Source organism: Erythrolamprus reginae, chromosome Z, assembly GCF_031021105.1.
Source record: "Erythrolamprus reginae isolate rEryReg1 chromosome Z, rEryReg1.hap1, whole genome shotgun sequence".
Taxonomy (NCBI): Eukaryota; Metazoa; Chordata; class Lepidosauria; order Squamata; family Dipsadidae; genus Erythrolamprus; species Erythrolamprus reginae.
In genome coordinates this window covers 53425450-53444140 of record NC_091963.1, presented here as the reverse complement: position 1 = coordinate 53444140, position 18691 = coordinate 53425450, and positions in this window count along the sequence as shown.

Sequence of the window (18691 nt, the reverse complement as noted above, 5' to 3'; positions counted from 1 at the left end):
TTTGTAAACTAGTAATATTGTTGATTCTATATATTTGTAAATAATAATGTTGTTGTATATACATTGATACAACCCACATTACTTACACCCACAACAACTCTGCTTAATGCGTGTTCAAGGTTTCATACCGGGACATAATGACATTGGTTATGGGCCCAGGGTAGAGAGGTGTAGTTTCTGAATGTGTGGTTTAAATTGTTCAGTATTGTATTCAGTTAGAATTGTTGTGACAGTATTATTAAGATGGCAACGTTCCAGTGCAGTAAAGCTTTCTCCATATCTCAGTTGGATGGAAGCAACTATAACACAAGGTCTACAAAATGTGCCATGCTGTTGAAATGTGAGGGACTGTGGGATACTGTTGCTAACCCTCCCGACTAGACTGCCTTGGATTCTGTTGTGAAAGAGGATGCCAAGAAGAAATGTGAGTTTGACCAGGACAATGATAAGGCTCACAACATTATAGGTCTTACACTTGATGAAAAGCAACTAACTCACTTTCCTGGTGAAAGTTCAGCTGCCAAGTGTTGGGACATTTTGTGGAGGATATAGGTGCAGGACAGTGTTGGATCATATATACAGTTAATAAGGAAACTATTTCGTACCTGCTTATCCCAGAATGGAGACATGCTAGGTCATTTGACTGTGATCAAAGAGATATTGGCAGAGCTGCATGAAAAAGAGCTTATTTTTTTCAGAGATACGTCAAGTGTATAATGTTTTATCTTCACTTGATGACAGTTATGATGACTATGTTTCATTGTTAGGAGTGTTGAATAAGAGATGAACTGACATTGACTGGGGTGACTGGCCATTTGTTGGAGGAAGCAAGACAACCCTCATGAAAGAAGGGACGTGCATACAATGTCGGCTGGATTGCACCTGACGCACTCCCTACTTAATCAGGGGGGGGGAGCTGGGGAACCCTTGCAGAGTAATGCCGAGGCATTTAATAAGTTTTTCACAGATAAAATCATTCATAGAAACATAGAAGATTGATGGCAGAAAAAGACCTCATGGTCCATTTAGTCTGCCCTTATACTATTTCCTGTATTTTATCTTACAATGGATATATGTTTATCCCAGGCATGTTTAAATTCAGTTACTCTGGATTTATCAACCACATCTGCTGGAGGTTTGTTCCTCACATCTACTACACTTTCAGTAAAATAATATTTTCTCATGTTGCTTTTGATCTTTCCCCCAACTAACTTCAGATTGTGTCCACTTGTTCTTGTGCTCACTTTCCTGTTAAAAACACTTCCCTCCTGAACCTTATTTAACCCTTTAACATATTTAAATGTTTTGATCATGTCCCCCCCTTTTCCTTCTGTCTTCCAGACTAAACAGATGGAGTTCATTAAGTCTTTCCTCATACGTTTTATGCTTAAGACCTTCCACCATTCTTGTAGCCTGTCTTTGGACCCGTTCAATTTTGTCAATATCTTTTTGTAGGTGAGGTCTCCAGAACTGAACACAGTATTCCCAATGTGGTCTCACCACGCTCTATATAGCGGGATCACAATCTCCCTCTTCCTGCTTGTTATACCTCTAGCTGTGCAGCCAAGCATCCTACTTGCTTTTCCTACCGCCCGACCACACTGCTCACCCATTTTGAGACTCTCAGAAATCACTACCCCTAAATCCTTCTCTTCTGAAGTTTTTGCTAACACAGAACTGCCAATACAATACTCAGATTGAGGATTCCTTTTCGTCAAGTGCATTATTTTACATTTGGAAACATTAAACTGCAGTTTCCATTGCTTTGACCATTTATCTAGTAATTCTAAATCATTTGCCATATTACAGATGCCTCCAGGAATATCAACCCTATTGCACACTTTAGAGTCATCGGCAAATAGGCAATCCTTCCCTACCAAACCTTCCCCTATGTCACTCACAAACATATTAAAAAGAATAGGACCCAGAACAGATCCTTTTGGACCCCGCTTGTAACCAGGCTATAGTTAGAACTATAGCTGTAAGCCACCCTTTGTCCTTTGAGATTGGGCGGCATAGAAGTCTAAATGAATAAATGAATGGATGAATGAATGAATAAGTAAAGAAATAAATTTTTTAAATGGATTTGGACTGTAAGGCAAACAAAGAAAATAGTGAAAAGGAAAATTCTGCCTAGATCCCTTTTTAATATGATAGACAAATGAAAGATGATTGATCTTTGGAGTTAGACACTTGGAAGAAAAACAATATACTTTTTACTCCGCTAGACACAGGTCTTGGTCAAGAATTGATATGATATGGGCAACATGGAACTTGATAGATAGAAAAAAATAGAGCAAGAAAAATCTATACCACCTATATGCTTAAACCACAGGCCGCAAAACATAGAAGCCCCAGCTCTAATGCTGCCCCCCCCCCCACTCTTCTTACTACTCTTCTCTTGCTCTATTTTTCTATTCGGAACTTGATAGATAGATTTCAAAAAGTTGATATTGAAATTAACATATGGGCAGGTAATAATCCTATTAATATTATTTGGAAAAGCAAAATCAAAAGACTGAGAGGGACTTTAAAACTAGAAATACTTCAAGAGAAAGTTTTTAAACTGTCTGTAAAGAAAGAAATGGTTTTTTTCTTCCAAGAAAATAAAAAGGAAGACACCTCTTTACAAATATTTTGGGATACTGCTAAAGCATATTTTAGAGCAGCAGTCCCCAAACAATGGCCTGCAGGCCGCATGGGGCCCGCTGAGGGCATTTATCCAGCATCCTGTGCTCCTGGCCACTGTTCTCTCTAGCCCATGTGGTCACACGGCCGCCAGGCAAAAAACAAACTCCACACGGGTTCTCCCACTGGACAGCTGGACGTGTTGCTGGGATAGGTCCTTCCCCCTCTCACGGATGTGATTCTCTTGTCTTTCCCCCCACAGCCATGATGTCACCTTCACTGCTCTCGCCTCACCCAACCTCCGCCTATCGTGACTTCACCACCCCACGGGGAGGGCGTTGGCCTCTGCACTCAGCCTGGAAGCCCTGTAAGAGTGGCCAGTACCTCTGGGACTGTAAGTATCTGGGCCTCCAGCATGGCATCCTGCTGGCCTCCTGCACATGGCTCCCTGTTCCCCCGCAATCCCCCCTGTGCTTTTGCCGATGCTCTTTGTGTGCTCCAGCAGGTGCTTTCCCCAGCCACTCCTCGCCACCTCCGTATAAGCTGCTGGCCTTGGCCTCTGCATACCTGGGTCTCTCCACCACCACCACCTCCCTCTCGGGCCACTGTTGCCAGTGTGGTGTATGCGAGAGAAAGAGAGAGATAGCAAGAGAGCAAGAAAGAGAGAGAGAAAGAGCGAGACACACAGAGAGAAAGAAAGCGAGACACAGAGAGAGAAGAGAGAGAGAAAGAAAGAGAGAAAGGAAGTGAGAAGAAAAGGAGAGGAAGGAAAAATCTGGTCACTTTACTCAAGCCAGGAATTTGGGAGAAATACCACCACCCCTTCCCTCACTATTGGTTCAGACAGAGATGGAGGCAGAGAGACAGAGGGGCAAAATCGGGGGGGTGAGAGGGGGAGGGAATGTGAGAGAGAGAGTAAAAGAGAAAGAGAAAAATGAGAAAATGATGGAAGGAAAGAACGAGGAAGCGGAAAAAGAAACAAATGAGAGAGAAGGAAAAAAGCGAGAGGGAAGAGAGAAGTAGAAAGAAAGGAAGGAGGGAGGGAAAGAAGGAAGGAGAAATGGAGGGAAAATGAAGGAAGGAAGGAAGGAAAGAAGGAAGGAAGGAAGAAGAAATGGAGGGAACAAGGAAGGAAGGAAGAATTAAATGAATGGAGGGACGGAGGGAGGAAGGACTTTTTGGGGAGGTGTAATTTTTTTTAAAATTTTTCTCTCAACATACATTCAAACAATACAGTGTACCATCTAATTTTCCATGAATAAAATGTGGTATTTTGTCAGTAACTAATATCAATCATCAAAAAAGTTGCAAAAGATTTTTTCTAATATTTTCATCCAGGTACATACTTTTAAAAAAAAATTAAATTCCCTCCTTAATGTTTCTCCAAAAAGTACCACAGCAATTATATCTCTAACTTATTAATCATTATGCCAAAGTGCTCCCTTCTTTCTTTAATTTCTTTCTTTCTTTCATTTTTCTATAAGCCAAGAAAATCTTGTATAGCCAATCAGAAATTAACAAAAGAAAATTAAAAACAAAACATAAACATATATTAATTTCAGACTTCTTCCCCCCTCTAAATAGTACACTCCCATTTTGTTTTTTACTTTAAAATAAGGTATGTGCAGTCATAGTTCCCTCTAAGCTGAGCAGGTGAGCAATCGCTTACTTAAAAATCATCATCAACTCAGAGTTTTCCAAACCTGCCCAGAAGCCGAGAGGGAAATTTTATTATTATTTCTGTGTCGCCCAGTCCCGAAGGGACTGCCGCTCAGACACTATACTTTTCCGCCCACCCCAAAAAATTTTTAGAGAGAACACTGTGTGCAGTGTGCATAGGGATTTGTTCATAGTTTTTTTAATAGTCCGGCCCTCCAACAGTCTGAGGGACAGTGAACTGGCCCCCTGTGTAAAAAGTTTGGGGACCCCTGTTTTAGAGATTTAGTGTTGACTTATATGGTCAAGAGGAATAGAGAGAATATGGAATACAAAAGAAATTTAGAAGTAAGACAGAGAAGCTTGGAAGAACAACTACAATTATATCCACAAGATTTAAAAACACAAGAGAAACTGGATTTAATTAAACATAAATAGAAATTTAATAGAAAGTGAGGAGGTAGTTCAGAAAATTAAAGCAGCGAGACAAAAAAAATTGAACATGCGAATAAACCAGGAAGATGGTTGGCTTATAAAATGAGGAATGAAAGAGAGAGAAAATGGATAAAATCATTAGAAGATGAGAATGGAGAACTATATCATAAAGAAGAAGAAAAGAAGGAACGAGTATGGAGATATTATAAAAATTTGTATAAACAAGAGATAATTGATGATAAAAAGATATGTCAATATTTAGAGAAGGCAAACCTACTGAATATTCCAGAATCTTATAAAGAAGCACTTGATAGTAAAATTATAATGATGGAATTGTCAGAGGCTATCAAAAAATAGGAAAATGGAAAGGCTCCGGGACTGGATGGCCTACCAGCTGAAGTATATAAAATGTTTGAGGAAACATTTGCTTTAGCAATGCTGGAATTATTCAATGAAGTTATGTCAGAAGCTAAAATTCCATATTCCTGGACAGAGACTTATTTATCTTTGATACCAAAAGAAGAAACAGATATTTTGAAAGTGAAGAATTATAGACCAATATCACTTCTAAATGTTGACTATACAATATTTGTTACAATAAAAGTTAATAGACTTAAAAGATATTTGAATGAATTTATTCATATTGATCAAAATGGGTTTCTTCCCAAAAGACAAATAAGGGATAATATGAAGATAATTCTTAACACTATAGAGTATTATGAGGAACATCCAGAGAAACAAATGGCATTGATGTTTTGGATGCACAAAAAGCATTTGATAACGTAAATTGGCAATTTCTGAATAAATAGCTGCAATACATGAATTTTGGGACGAGATTCTTTTAGGTTGTAGAAGCAATATATGATAAGTGAGTGCCCAACATCGGAGGACCTGACAGGTGGGGGGGCTACATGGAGGAACTGAACGGGCCGCCGATGGGGAGAACGAGGTCGAGGAGAAGGCGAGGAAGTGGAGGAGGAGGAATATATTGTGAGCACCAATGGACTATACTGTGGTTGTGTGGAGGCTCTGGATACCACTGGGACCACAGAGGACTGGAAATATTAACTGAACTGGAAACTTGGAAATATTGCAACATTAGAAGAACAGAGCGACTGTGGACCCAGAGAAAAGACCTGAGAGTGCCAACCAGTGGCAGTGGCTGGCACCAAAGAACAATATGCCAGGACTTCTTTCTGAACATCGAACCTCCTTTCCAGAATACACCTATTAGAACTGGTGTTGTACTGCTGACTTGATGTCAATTGATCTATATTCTAGCACTTTAGTATGAACTTTTTCTATTTTCTATTTATATTTCTAGATATATTTCATTAGTGTTTTTAATTATTACTAATTTAATCTATTTTTAATATTATTGGGGGTTTTAATTAATGGATGACTGGGGTGGATGTAATAATGTACATGGGATGAATGATTGGGATGAGTGGGATGGGTGGGGTTATGGTATGGATGAGATAAATGGAAATAGTATGAATGATAGATTTGGCCCACCTGACGCTGGAGAGGCAGAAGGGGAGAGGGCACCAATCTTTGGGGGGACAGAGGGTCGGAATATTCCAGTGTTGCTGGGGAGAGGCACGGAGTTAGCCATTCCAGGGGAACAATCCCTTGTTCTGGCTCCGTGAGTTCAATCTTGGGCACTGGTGATGAGTGTAATTCTGGCCCTGGACTCAGGTTGCTGTTGCTCAATGCCAGGTCAGTGGTAAATAAAGCTCTCCTCATCCGGGATTTGATCCTGGATGAGGAGGCCGACCTGGCATGTATTATTGAAACCTGGCTGGGCCCAGACAGAGGAGTTCCTCTCTCTGAACTTTGCCCAGCCGGGTTTCAGATATGGCATCAACCTCGACCCCAGGGAAGGGGGGGAGGAGTGGCTATTAAAGCCAGGGAGAGCCTTTGCCTACATGAACTCATTGCTCCAGAGATTGCGGGTTGCGAGTCTCTCTTGATGAAGTTGGACTTAGAGGTTTAGGTGGGCTTGTTTCTCATGTACCTGCCTCCCAGCTGCGTGTCAAAAGCCCTGCCTGTGCTGCTCGAGGAGGTAGCCGGGTTGGTGGTGGAGTTCTCCGGACTTATTGTCTTGGGGGACTTCAACCTGCCATCACTCGGTGAAGCCTCTGGACTGGCACAGGAGTTCATGGCCACAATGACAGCCATGGACCTGACTCAAGTAGTACAGGGTCCAACTCACGAGGGAGGGCATGCACCCAACATGGTATTCCTCTCTGAGCAATTGAGTAATGGTCTGAGACTAAGGGGCTTAGAAGCATTGCCTTTGTCATGGTCGGACTATTTTCTACTACAGCTTGACTTCCTGGCTCCAATCCTTCCCCGCAGGGAGGCGGAACCGATTAAGTTGTTCCACCCCAGATGCCTGATGGACCCAGAGAGCTTTCAGACGGCGCTTGGGGTTATTCCAGATGCACTCGTCCACAGTTCGGCGGAGTCTCTTGCAGAGGCCTGGAACAAGGCTGCAGCGGAGGCTCTTGATTGGATTGCGCCTTTGCGACCTCTCTGTGGTGCTAGACCCCGTAGAGCTCCATGGTTCAACGAGGAGCTCTGGGAGTTGAAACGCCAGAAGAGACATCTAGAGAAGCAATGGAGGAAGAGTACATCTGAATCCGATCGAACACTTGTAAGAGCTCTTATTAAGACTTACAAAGTGGCGCTCAAGGTGGCAAGATGCGTGTATCATGCCGCCTTGATTGTATCAGCGGAATCCCGCCCGGCCACTCTGTTTAGGGTGACCCGCTCCCTTCTTAATCAGAGGGGAGTTGGGGAGCCCTTACAGAGTAGTGCCGAGGATTTTAACACGTTTTTCGCTGATAAAATCGCTTGGATCCGGGCGGACCTCGACTCTAATTGTAAAACAGAGTCGACTGACAACGAGTCAGTCAAGGTGACTGGGGCACGTACTTGTCCACCTGTCTGGGAAGAGTTTGATCTGGTGACACCTGATGAAGTGGAGAAGGCCATTGGAGCTGTGAGTTCCGCCACCTGCTTACTGGATCTGTGTCCCTCCTGGCTGGTTTCGGCCAGCAGGGAGGTGACACAGAGTTGGGTCCAGGAGATTGTCAACACTTCCTTGGGGAGGGGGTCTTTTCCAACAACCTATAAAGAGTCGCTTGTGCGCCCCCTCCTCAAGAAGCCTTCCCTGGACCCAGTCGTACTTAATAACTACCGTCCAGTCTTCAACCTTCCCTTTATGGGGAAGGTTGTTGAGAAGGTGGTGGCGCTCCAGCTCCAGCGGTCCTTGGAAGAAGCCGATTATCTAGGTCCCCAGCAGTCGGGTTTCAGGCCCGGTTACAGCACGGAAACTGCTTTGGTCACATTGATGGATGATCTCTGGTGGGCCCGGGATAGGAGTTTATCCTCTGTCCTGGTGCTTCTTGATCTCTCAGCGGCTTTCGATACCATTGACCATGGTATCCTTCTGCACCGGCTGGAGGGGTTAGGAGTGGGAGGCACTGTTCTTCAGTGGTTCTCCTCCTACCTCTCTGGTCGGACGCAGTTGGTGTTAGTGGGTGGTCAGAGGTTGACTCCGAGGTCTCTCCCTTGTGGGGTGCCTCAGGGGTCGGTCCTCTCCCCCCTGCTATTCAATATCTACATGAAACCGCTGGGTGAGATCATCCAAGGGGATGGGGTGAGGTATCATCAGTACGCTGATGATACCCAGCTTTACATCTCCACCCCATGTCCAATCAATGAAGCAGTGGAAGTGAGGTGCCGGTGCCTGGAGGCTGTTGGGGCCTGGATGGGTGTCAACAGACTCAAGCTCAACCCGGATAAGACGGAGTGGCTGTGGGTTTTGCCTCCCAAGGACAATTCCATCTATTCGTCCATCACCCTGGGGGGGAATTATTGACCCCCTCAGAGAGGGTCCGCAACTTGGACATCCTCCTTGATCCACAGCTCACATTAGAGAAACATCTTTCAGCTGTGGCGAGGGGGGCCTTTGCCCAGGTTTGCCTGGTGCACCAGTTGCGGCCCTATTTGGACCAGGACTCACTGCTCACAGTCACTCATGCCCTCATCACCTCGAGGCTCAACTACTGTAACACTCTCTACATGGGGCTACCTTTGAAAAGTGTTCAGAAACTTCAGATTGTGCAGAATACAGCTGCGAGAGCAGTCATGGGCTTCCCCAGGTATGCCCATGTTACACCAACACTCCGTAGTCTGCATTGGTTGCCGATCAATTTCCGGGCACAATTCAAAGTGTTGGTTATGACCTATAAAGCCCTTCATGGCATCGGAACAGAATATCTCCGAGACCGCCTTCTGCTGCACGAATCCCAGCGACCGATTAGGTCCCACAGAGTTGGCCTTCTCTGGGTCCCGTCAACTAAACAATGTTGGTTGGCGGGCCCCAGGGGAAGAGCCTTCTCTGTGGCGGCCCTGACTCTCTGGAACCAGCTCCCCCCAGAGATTAGAACTGCCCCTTCCCTCATTGCCTTTCGTAAACTTCTCAAAACCCACCTTTGTCGTCAGGCATGGGGGAATTGAGATATCTGCCCCGGGCCTATATAATTTATATATGGTATGTTTGTAGGTATGTCTGCTTAAAAATGGGTTTTTTAACTATTTTAAATTTTAAATTGTATATTATTAGATTTGTCATGAATTGTTTTATTGTGTTGTGAGCCGCCCCGAGTCCACGGAAAGAGGCGGCATACAAATCTAATTATTAATAATAATAATAATAATAATAATAATAATAATAATAATAAACAAATGGCAAGGATATTGATAAATGGAGAAATGACTGCAAAAGTGGATATTACTAAAGGAACAAGACAAGGGTGTCCATTGTCACCCCTGTTATTTATTTTGACATTAGAAGTATTAAATAGAAATGTAAGAGCAGACAAGGAGATTACAAAACTTAAAATATGAGGGGAAGAATATAAACTACAAGCATTTGCAAATGATCTAGTCTTCAAACTTGAGGACCCAAATACATTGGGCCCAAAACTTTTATCACAAATTGAAAGTTATGGAGAAGTTGCTGGGCTTAAAATTAATAAAGACAAGACAAATTTGATTGTAAAAAAACATGACATAGACTCAAAAAATGGAACTTGGAGGACTTTTGAATATACAGATTGTGAAAAAAGTAAGATATCTTGAGATTAAAATTGATAAAACTTTTTAATGATATGAATAAGATTACAACAAAATTTATTTGGCAAGGCAAAAGACTGAGACTTAGCTTTAAAATGTTACAAGATGTTAGAAAGAGAGGGGGGTTGGACTTCCAAATTGGGAGCTTTACTATCAAAAAGCAATGACTTGGATTAAAGAATAGATAATATTGAGAAATAAAAGACTTATTATGTTAGAAGGACATGATTTACAGATAGGATGGCATGCATTTCTGTGGTATGAGAAACAAAAAATACATGGGTATTTCCAGAGACATAATATAAGGAACTCATTGTTTGCAATTTGGGAAAAATTGAAAAGTAAATACTATATTAAAGTACCTTTTTGAATTCCACCAATAGAAGCTTTGACTCACCCCAGTAGAACAGATTGGAATAATATTGTAAGATATAATGATATAATAGCACAGACAAAACAGTTAAAGTCAACGGAAGAACTAGATAAACAAGGCATAAAGATAGATTGGTATAGGTATATTTAGTTACAAGCTGGATACGGCAAAGATTTGAAAACAAAAGGTATTAATTCTCAAAAAACAAAATTGGATGAAATTATCTTTGGTCCAGATGAAAATTTAATTTAAAAATTCTACAATTATCTGTTAACAATTGAATTAGATTTTGAAAAAGGTAAAGTTACAATGATTAAGTGGATGAGGAATATAGGTCATACAATAGATATAGATACGTGACAGCAATTATTGGAGAGAAATTATAAAATGACATTGTCAACAGCATTTAAAGAAAATATGTATAAAATGTTTTATAGATGACATACATCACCAGAAAGATTAGCAAAAGTGTTTAAGAATAGGTAGATGAAATGTTGGAAATGTGTTTGTATACCTGGTTCATCTTATCACATGTGGTGAGTTATTCAAGATTAAAAAGAAAAAAAGAAAAGCACAGAGACGAATGAGGAGGGAAGAACTTTAAATGGAAAAAGTAGGCATTTGGTAGACTGATCCACATAGGAGCCAAGAACTGGGGGCTATCTTACCTGCAGGATGAAAAGGATAAGCAGGATAAGCAGCAGGAAAATTAGGTGTTATTTAAATGGCTTTGAATTGCAACCAAAAGCTATTTTAAAAATGACCCTGATATACAGGGTCAGAAAAGGAACTTAAAATATAACAAGACTAAGTCCCACACTAAGCCATAGTTTCTTTAACCAGGGTTCACCGGAAAGCCTCTGTTGCAACATAGCTCAAATATCACAGTATCTGTGTTAAGATAGTCTTTATTTTATATGTGTTTAGATTAATGTGTCAAAAGCACAAAGAATTAATTCTTCTAAAATAAATCAGTTGAAAAACTTGTATGTAACCATTTCAGAACGCTTGGTTTTCAAAATTTAAAAATATTACTAAAATAAACGCTCGAGAATCCGACTTAAATATATGCAAGAAAGGAAGGAGGAGGGTGGTCTCACCCTACCGATATGGAAAGATTATTACAACGCTGCATCCCTAATGTGGATACGAGAATGGATACTCCTAACTAATACCAGACTGTTAAATCTAGAATGTCACGATCTCCACTCAGGTTGGCACTTTTACTTATGGGAAAATAAATCAAAAATTCATAAATATTTTACTAACCATTTTATTAGAAGACCACTGTTAAATACTTGGGTAAAAATTAGGAAACAATTCTATAAAGTAATCCCAATATGGTATGTACCTCTAGAAGCTTATGTACATTCTAATTTACATAAAAAGAGCAACATAATAAGATACAAAGATATAATAAATACTAATGGAGAAATTAAATCAAGAAAAGAACTGGAAACTATAGGCCAAAAGACAGAATGGTGGGAATATTTACAAATTCAATCAAAATTCACTAAAAATAAAAATACACTGGGCATTGCAAAAAATAATTTGCTAGATAAAATACTTGTAGGACCATAGGGAAAACTAATTTAAAAATTCTATTGCTGCTTAACAACTAATGAATTTGACACAATCAAAATAAAAATTAACATTAAAAATGGAATTTTGATCTTAAATATGAAATCAAATCTGAAGAATGGTAACTTATGTGGAGCAGGAACTTTAAATTGACTTTAGCCATCCCATATAAGGAAAATTTGATCAAAATGTTTTACAGATGGCACATTACCCCTATAAAATTAGCTAAGCTAAATAAAAAATTGTCTTCTACCTGCTGGAAATGCCAAAAAGCACAAAGCACTTACTTCCACATATGGTGGCAATGTGAAAAATCACAAGCTTACTGGAAAAAAATTGGAATCTGGCTGGACAAAACACCAGAATGCTTTCTTTTAGGTATTCTAAGGCAGAATGTTTTTAAAAATCAAGTATACTTAATTATTCATATCACTACAGCAGCCAGATTAGCATTTGCTCAATGGTGGAAAAATGAAGACAAACCCCAAGATGACTTAATAATAGAAAAAATTAAATACTGTGCAGAAATGACCAAACTAACTCTGGAAGTTAGAAATAATGACAAATCTCTATTCAGTAACTGCTGAGACCCCTTTTACTACTAGTTAGAAAAAAAGAACAATTTGCCCAACAAATGTTAAGAATTCTTTATATATAATAGATATATATCTGGTGTCTGATTTTTTTTTTTCAATGGATGAATGAGATAAAGATATATGTTAAAAATTAAATTGATCTATTCAAAATCTCTTTGCCTTGCTATACTCAATACTTTCTCTTATTTATTTATTAGCTATATCGCAATGAGCTACTGAGAATATTTTTAGTTCATATTTTCAATACAGATCTATCATACATTCGCCCGCCTTTTTTATTGTTTCTTGTTTACTGTTAAATGTATACTGTCTATGTTATATTTTGTTATACAATTTTTGTTTCTTTTTTCCTTTTTTTCTTCTTTATCTCTACATGTTTATATTGTTATTTGTACCTAAATGTATTTACTGTATTTATCCTTGTAAATAAAAGTTATTAATAAAAAAAATTAAAAATATTATTTTGGATTAGCAGAGAATTTGGGGGTTGCCATTAGTGGCTGTATTCCTTCAAACTGTTTTCTGAGCAATTCTGAAGTTTCTGCAGATAGTTCTAATTAACAAGTGAATATGATAATTGCAGCACTTTAAGATGGCAATATTCAAATCACAATTTTCAAAGGATTCAAACTAGGACATGATTTAATCCTTTTAGACTATTTTTTTTAAGTCACAATTACTTGTACTTTTTTTCTCTCCAGTACAAGATTGAGCTCAGATCTTTTTATAGTGGGTCTAATGCTGTTTATTTTATTTTTATTCACACATTGCACTAAGCACAATGAGTTTAACTCATAGATCTCTAAGACTATGATTCAGAGAGGTTGTCTTAAGCTGTAAGTGAATTCAGTTATAACATTCATAGTTCCCTCTAAGCTGAGCAGTGAGCAATCGCTCACTTAAAAATCATCATCAACTCAGAGTTTTCCAAACCTGCCCAGAAGCCAAGAGGGAAAGAGTGAGAGGGAAGGAGAGAGAGAGGAAGAGAGAGAAACAGATAGAAAAAAGAGAGGAAGGAAAAGAGAAAGAAAAAGAATGGGAGTAAGGAAGAGAGAAAGAAAATCAAAATCTAGTTTGAAACTAGCTCAACTATTTAAGTGGCATTTTGATATTGATAGAGTTGCCCTATTATGAGCTCACTGTTATAGACACACAGTACAGTATTTTATTTTGAAATTCTCTGAGGCAAAACAGGGTGGGTTTTTTATTTGTTTGTTTGTTTGTTTGTTTGTTTCTTTATTATTTCTGTGCCGCCCAGTCCCGAAGGGACTGCCGCTCAGACACTATACTTTTCCGCCCAGTCGCCCCCCCCCAAAAAAAAAAAATATTAGAGGGAACACTGATCACATTAGGACATGATGTAATAATAGTGGCTGAACTGACATAACATCAGATAGAAGGATACAAACTATTTAAGAAAACTAGGTCACACAAAAAGAGGAAGGGGAGTTGCACTGTACATAAAAGATTGTAACAGAGTTACATCCAACTAAAGAAGAAAACCCCTTAAAAAGCATATGGTTAACAAAAAAAGAAAAAAATGTGACACAACAATAGGAGTGTACTATAGACCAGCGTTTTTCAACCAGTGTGCCATGGCACACTAGTGTGCCGCGAGACATGGTCAGCTGTGCCGCGAAGAAGGAAGCTCAGGTTCTGGTCTCACAACATTTTGCTGAGAGAGAGTGAGAGAGAGAGAGAAAGAAAGAGAGAGAAAGAGAGAGAGAAAGAGTGTGTGTGAGAGAGAGAAAGCAAGAGAGAGAAAGAAAAGAGAAAGAGAGAGAAAGCAAGAGTGAGAGAGAAAGCAAGAGAGAGAGAGAGAGAAAAGGAGAGGAAGGGAGAGAGAGAGAGAAATGAACAAAAAGGGGAGGAAAAAAGAGAAATGAGAAAATGATTGAGACAGAGAATGAGAAGAAAGAGAGGGAAACAAAAGAGAGGGAGAAGTGACTCTTGATTTAAAGCATATGATAAAAAGCACCCAAAGAATAACACACACACACACACACACGGGTGTGAAGGAGACAGGGATGGAAAAAGAAAGGAGAGTGTCTTGGGGTGTCATTTTGTGTCATTTTGGTTGGTGATGTGCCCCAGGATTTTGTAAATGTAAAAAATGTGCCGTGGCTCAAAAAAGGTTGAAAATCACTGCTATAGACCACCAAACCAAACTGATACAATGGATAGCCTTTTTACAAACCAATTAACAGAAATATGTAGAAACAGAACATAATAATAATGGGAGACTTTAATTACTCAGACATCAATTGGAAAATCAACTCAGCACCAAGTGAAAAATCAAACAGATTCCTAACCAGCCTTGCAGACAACCCAAAGGTAGGAGCAGAAACATGACAGAGAACCACACTGGATCTAACACTTACAAACAGAGAAGAAATGATAGGAGTCGAAATTGAAGGGACATTGGGGGAGAGTAACCACATCATACTAAAATTCAACATAATGCAAGCACAAACAGCTGGACCCAACAACACCAAGGTCCCGGAGTTCAGAAAAGCGGACTTCAACAAACTCAGAGATAACCTGGGAAAGATCTCCTTGATGGAAGTTCTAAAGGGTAAACCTACACAAGAAGCTTGGGGCCCCCTAAAAACCACAATCTTAAAAGTCCAGAACAACACAATCCTAATGAAAAAGAAGAACATGAAATTTAAAAAGAAACCAGCATGGCTAAACAAAGACCTCACTGACACACTAAAAGAAAAGAAAAAGACAAATACAAAAAATGGAAAGAGTGACACTTAATTAAGGCAGAGTTCCAACAAACAGCCAGAATCTGCAAAGAAAAGATAAGGACAGCAAAGGCCCAATATGAACAAAATCTTGCAATAAAAGTCAAATACAATAAAAAAAGTTTCTTCCAACACATAAACAACAACAACAAAATCAAGGAAACAGTCAGAACACTAAAAAGAGAAGACAGCAACAGGGACAAAGTAGAAGTGCTCAACACTTATTTGGCATCAATTTTGACATAAAAAGAAACCACCAACCAACGAACCTGCAACACAGTCGTAAAAAATAGTATTGGAACAGAACTCAACATAAATGATAACACAGTAATAGACCACCTGATGGAACCCAATGAGTACAAATCACCAGGACCACATGGACTACACCCTATAGTCCTAAAAGAATTGGCAAATGTCATCACAGAACCTCTGCTCCACATCTTCCAAAAATCATGAACCACAGGAGAACTACTGGAAGATTGGAAATGAGCCAACATAGTTCCCATCTACAAAAAAAGGAGGGAAACCAGGCAACTACAGTCTGTTATCAATACCTGGAAAAATACTAGAAAAAACTAATACAAAAGCAGCTCTACCATCACTTGGAAACAAATAAGATAATAACCAAAGCCAACATGGGTTTGTCAGGAACAAATCATGCCAATCTCATATAATTTTTCAACACTGTGACCAAATCAATAGACCAGCAAAATGCAGTAGACCTAGTATACTTTGACGTTAGTTAAGTTTTTGATAAACTGAACCACAACCTACTACTCTGCAAATTGGAAAAAAGTGGGATAGACTACAACATAATCAGATGGATTAACAGTTGGTTGATCAACTGCACCCAACGAGTAGTCCTCAACAGATCCAAATCTACATGGAAAGAAGTAAGCAGCAGAGTACCATAAGGTTCAGTTCTAGGCGCAGTACTCTTCAATATATTCATTAACAACCTAGGTGAGGGAATAGAGGGGAAACTAATCAGATTTGCAGATAACACCCAAACTGGCAGGGTTAGCCAATAACCCAGAGGATAGGGATAGGATAGCAGATGTGGTAGATAAATCCACAGTAACTGAATTTAAACATGCCTGGGATAAACATATATCCATCCTAAGATAAAATACAGAAAATAGTATAAGGGCAGACTAGATGGACCATGAGGTCTTTTTCTGCCGTCAGACTTCTATGTTTCTATGTTTCTATAGGCTCAAAATACAGAGGGCTCTCAGCAGACAAGTACTGTGGGCTCAAACTAACAACATATTCAATGTAAACAAAAGCAAAATCCTACACCTATGTAAGAAAAACCTTAGACACACATGCAAATTGGGAGAAAACACATTCAAACGCAGTGACTGTGAGAGAGACCTCAAAGTCTTGGTGGATAATCAACTAAATATGAGCCAGCAATGTGCAGCAGCAGCTAAAAAAGCCAACACAATCTTAAACTACATTAACAGAGGGATACACTCCAAGATTAGGGAGGTACTAATGCCACTTTATAATGCCCTAGTTAGATCACACCTAGAGTACTGCATTCAATTTTGGGCTCCACACTCTAAAAAAGACATTGAAACTTTAGAGAAAGTACAAAAGAGAACAACCAGAATTATAAAGGGATTAGAAATTAAGACATGAGGAAAGGACAAAGGTTGCTGCTACTCAATGCCAGGTCAGTGGTAAATAAGGCTCTCCTCATCCGGAATTTGATCCTGGATGAGGAGGCCGACCTGGCATGTGTGACTGAGACCTGGCTGGGCCCAGAGGGAGGAGTTCCTCTCTCTGAAATTTGCCCAGCTGGGTTTCAGGTATGGCATCAACCACAACCCCAGGGAAGGGGGGGAGGAGTGGCTATTATAGCCAGGGAGAGCCTTTGCCTATGTAGACTCGTTGCTCCAGAGATTGCGGGTTGTGAGTCCCTCCTTGTGAAGTTGGACTTAGGGGTTCAAGTGGGCTTGTTGCTCACATACCTGCCTCCCAGCTGCATGTCAACAACCCTGCCTGTGCTACTCGAGGAGGTAGCCGGGCTGGCGGTGGGATTCCCCAGACTTATAGTCTTGGGGGATCTTAACCTGTCATCGCTCGGCGAAACCTCTGGACTGGCACAGGAGTTCATGGCCACCATGACAGCCATGGACCTGACTCAAGTAGCACAGGGTCCAACTCATGAGGGGGGGCACGCACCCGTCATGGTATTCCTCTCTGAGCATTTGAGTAATGGTCTGAGACTAAGGGGCTTAGATGTGTTGCCTTTGTCATGGTCAGACCATTTTCTATTACAGCTTGACTTCCTGGCTTCAATCCTTCCCCGCAGGGAGGCGGAACCGATTAAACAGTTCCTCCCCAGACGCCTGATGGACCCAGAGGGCTTTCAGAGGGTGCTTAAGGTTATTCCAGATGCACTCGTCCACAGTTTAGCGGAGTCTCTTGCTGAGGCCTGGAACAAGGCTGCAGCAGAGGCTCTTGACCGGATTGCGCTGTTGCGACCTCTCCACGGCACTAGACCCCGTAGAACTCCATGGTACAATGAGGAGCTCTGGGAGTTGAAATGCCAGAAGAGAGTCTAGAGAAGTGAGGGAGGAAGAGTAAATCCGAATCCGATCAAACACTTGTAAGAGCTCATATTAAGACTTACAAAGTGGCGCTCAAGGCGGCAAGATGCGCGTATCATGCCGCCTTGATTGCATCAGTGGAATCCTGCCCGGTCGCTCTGTTTAGGGCAGTGATTTTCAACCTTTTTTGAGCCGCGGCACATTTTTTACATTTATGAAACCCTGGCGCACATTGAGCGGGGGGGGGGCTAAAAAAAGTTTGGACAAAAAAAATCTCTCTCTCTCTCTTCCTCCCCTTCACTCTATTTCTTTCTCCCTCCCTTCCTCTTTCTTCCTTCCTCTTTCTTTCTCTGTCTCTCCATCCCTCTTTCTTTCTTTCTTCCTTCCTCTTTTTTGCTCTCTTTATCTCTCCCTCCCTACCTCCCTCTATGTCTTTCTCTCTCTCTCCTTCCCTCCCTCTCTTTCTCTCTCTTGCTTTCTTTCTCTCTCTCTCTTTCTCTCTCTCTTTCTCTTTCTTTCTCTTGTTCTCTCTCTCTCTTGCTCTTTCTCTCTCTTGCTTTCTTTCTCTTGCTTTCTCTCTCTCTGGCTTTTTTCTCTCTTGCTTTCTCTCTCTCTTGCTTTCTTTCTCTCTTGCTTTCTTTCTCTCTTGCTTGCTTTCTCTTGCTTTCTTTCTCTCTCTTTCTCTCTCTCTTTCTCTTTCTTTCTCTTGTTCTCTCTCTCTCTTGCTCTTTCTCTCACTTTTTTCTCTTGCTTTCTCTCTCTCTTGCTTTCTTTCTCTCGTTCTTTCTCTCTCTCTTTCTTTCTTTCTCTCTTGCTTGCTTTCTCTCTTGCTTTCTTTCTCGCTTTCTCTCTCTCTTGCTTTCTTTCTCTCTCTCTCTCTTGCTTTTTCTTTCTCTTGTTCTCTCTCTCTCTTGCTCTTTCTCTCTTGCTTGCTTTCTCTTGCTTTCTCTCTCTCTTGCTTTA